This window comes from Rhinopithecus bieti, unplaced genomic scaffold, assembly GCF_001698545.2.
Source record: "Rhinopithecus bieti isolate Rb0 unplaced genomic scaffold, ASM169854v2 scaffold_33474, whole genome shotgun sequence".
Taxonomy (NCBI): Eukaryota; Metazoa; Chordata; class Mammalia; order Primates; family Cercopithecidae; genus Rhinopithecus; species Rhinopithecus bieti.
In genome coordinates this window covers 1371741-1375199 of record NW_016814460.1, presented here as the reverse complement: position 1 = coordinate 1375199, position 3459 = coordinate 1371741, and positions in this window count along the sequence as shown.

The following is a 3459-nucleotide window of genomic DNA, read 5'->3' as shown; positions in this document are numbered from 1 at the left end:
CCAGCCTGGGCAATAGAGTGAAACTCAGTCTCAAAAAAAGAAAATTGTATGTATGTGTATTTCTTTTTTTTTTTTTTTTTTGAGACGGAGTCTCACTCTGTCGCCCAAGCTGGAGTACAGTGGCCGGATCTCAGCTCACTGCAAGCTCCGCTTCCCGGGTTCACGCCATTCTCCTGCCTCAGCCTCCCGAGTAGCTGGCACTACAGGCGCCCGCCACCTTGCCCGGCTAGTTTTTTGTACTTTTTTAGTAGAGACGGGGTTTCACCGTGTTAGCCAGGATGGTCTCGATCTCCTGACCTTGTGATCCACCCACCTTGGCTTCCCAAAGTGCTGGGATTACAGGCTTGAGCCACCGCGCCCGGCCAAGAATGTGTATTTCTAACAAGTTCCCAGACGATTGTGGCAGTGATGTTGCTGGTCCTGGACCATATTCTGGGAACCACTGCCCTAAGGTAAAGTCAGTGAAACTATTGCTCATAGCCACTTCTTACAGCTAAAACATCACTCACCAGTAGCTACTGCTAGTGAGATATCTCTGTGCTATTGGCCCCCCCATTAAAAAAATAAACCTTAGTAGCTATGATACAAACCTACATCTACAAAGGACATAAGCTCCTTTAACCTGCCCTACTCTCCCCAGCCTTTTCTCATTCTGGGGTAGGACTTTACCCCAAAGAGAGACAACTCAACTGGTGCAGAGGGTGGTAATGGTGGCTGCTGGCCACCTATGCTCATTCCTGCTGGGTAACCACCTTGGTATGGGGTGGGGGAATTTATGTCTGTATGCACATTTGTGTGTACAAACAGACACAGAGAAATCAGTTCTGTACTATGAGAGGGATGACTAGAGTTGTGGGAGGCTGTAGTGGGGTGGAGGGAGTCCTTCAATCTGCCTTAGGATCCCCACCTTTCCTGTTCTTCCAAACACCCCCACCCCCGTCAAACATTAAGTCTAAAGAAAGCAGAAAGAGCATATCAACAAGGCATATGTGATACAGCTAGGAAGACTGGAATCTAAACAGACTGGTTATGAAATTAAAAAAAATAACATATTTCCTTCCTGTGTATACAATGTACAATATTAATGAAAAATTAATGATTTGGGGATGAGAAGAAAGTTATGAAAAAAGGAGAAAACTGGTGGGGATAGCTGTCTCAGGGGCTAGCACCTTTAAGGAGCCTCTCAGTGTGGAGCAGGGGAGCCCCAGAAACCACAGGAAGAATTTTTTTGGTGTCTGCTTGGTGCTTCAGGCTGTACATAGAGCATGGTTGGGGTTAAGCACTCTCCATCTACCAGGATGGGTGGTGCTAGAGGGCAGTGAATCAAGAAAGGAGCCAAAACCAATGGAACAGGGATAGAGAAGTGAGCGAGAGGAGGTTCAGTTTGCCCAGTCCCTCTTTAACCACTACTTAGAGTACATGGTCTAATGCTTGGGGCCAAGGAGGCAGGTGAAGGCTAAGGAAGTCAGATTTGGGGTGCATAAACAGCAGCAAAAGAGTAAGTAAAGGGGGCATGACTTTTTTTTGGTGGCCTCTCTAGCAGTGTGGGAGCCTTTCTCAGACTTTTCAACTCTAAGCAAGCTTTCTGTTAGGGGAATGGGGCAGAAAGTGAGCAGACCAGAAGACCTGGTTCTGTCCCCTTCCTCTGTGGCCTTGGGTACGTGGCAGCTAGCTAGAGTGCCTGTGTATTGAGCACTCACATTGGAGTGGGGTGGGAAGTCTGAGTCCTGTATTCACGTGAATGAATTCAGGACACCCACCATACACTCAGCTCCTTTCTGAAAGTGTCCTCCCTTAGGCCTCTAGAAAGGTCATGGACTTTAGGAAGGACCAAGTGACACCTTCCATGATGTTTGGTTCTGGTCCAGATGGGTCTGGCTGGTAGCAGTAATAAGGTAAGTGATGTTACCTTTGACTATTAGAGAAGTTTCAGGGTAGGCAATTGTTCTGCCTCCTTAGTGAGACTGAGAACCAACTCAAGAACTATCTAGGGGGTTCTGACCTGCTACTTCCTTAATTCAGTGCCATTTTGTTACTGTGGTTCTGGCAGTGCTCCTCATTGAGGTCCCGTATACATCTTCCCACTGATAAAAATGAAGTTAGGACTAGATAATTAGTCATGGGGGCTAAGAAATAAAAAAGACCCTCTACATAGTCACCCAACACAGGGACAGACTGGCAGGACGTGTATGCAGTGACAAATTAATTCTTAACTATAAAAACACTTGACTGAGGACGGAAGAAAAATAGTCAAGAGTCTTAGGAAAGCTCCTTAGGAGCCATAAACTCAGTCAAGCTTTAGGGCAAGGCTGCTACTGGGAAATCAAGATAATAAAAAACGAAACAAAAGCAGGAGAAAATCCCAAGGAGCAGCCGGCTAAAGGGGAAGTCCTGAGCACAAGTTATGGCTGTCAATTTTTAAAGGCAAAAGTGAAGTCCCTGGATGTGGTAACCTGCATCCTGACCATCTGCCATAACATTTGCTAGTCTGAATCACTTCAGGGCCTATTCCTGTTGGGTACCTGGTGGTAGAGGATGAGAAAACCATGTTTTCTCTCCTTTGTCTTTAGGGGTGTGGCCTGTTTAGCACCAGCTCTGAAAAGCAGGAGGGGAAATTTTAAACAAATGCAGCAGAACCTGCTACCTGACTGGTTCACTAGGATAGGATATCACTTTAAGGAAATGGGAATCTTGTAGCTTAAAATATTTTCTCATTCCCCTGTGACAGTGAATTTTGGAGACAAAATAAGAAAGGAAGCTGGCAGTTATTTTGTATGTTTAAGATGGAGGTAGGAAAGATGGAGAGGACATTCTTGGCTTGCACAGATGGCAGAAAGTGGCTCTGGGACAACTGGAAGGGTTTCATACGGAAAGGCAATTAAAGCTGACCTATCTATCCACAGGCCTCTGGCTCTGAATTGCTTCCTATGGTCCTGGTAGAAACTGCATAGTTCAGAGCCCAGGGGAGATGAGAAGCCTTAATGTGGAAGAAACAGGGACAAGAGAGATGAACTGCTCCCTCTGCAACCCAACTCTTCAAAGAATGGTTGAGAGCAATAGTCACCAATTTCCCAGGCCAGACCCTGGGGTCCTTTGCTGGGGGCCAGTTCTGTACTTTCCCTCTTCCCTTCTTCCCTCCTTTCAATCTTATACTCAATAAACCCACTCAGGACCTTGGCTATGATGCTTCAAGATCCTGGAGCACTGCATGTAAGGGGAAGAGAGCAGAAATGGGTTGAAGAAACTCTGGAGGACCTGGAAGACCTAGTGGCTAAGCTAGGAACCTGGTGAAAGAGAAAGAGGATAGTCCAGATGGTGATGGGCACTTGTGAACAGAAGACTCTAGCTCAGAAAAGCAGACAGATGTGTGAGGGGGAGAGATGGGGTAGAGCAAGGGGGGAGAGATGGGGTACAGCAAGGGAACTCGAGAGTCCCCTACGTGACAGCCTCCAGGAGGGC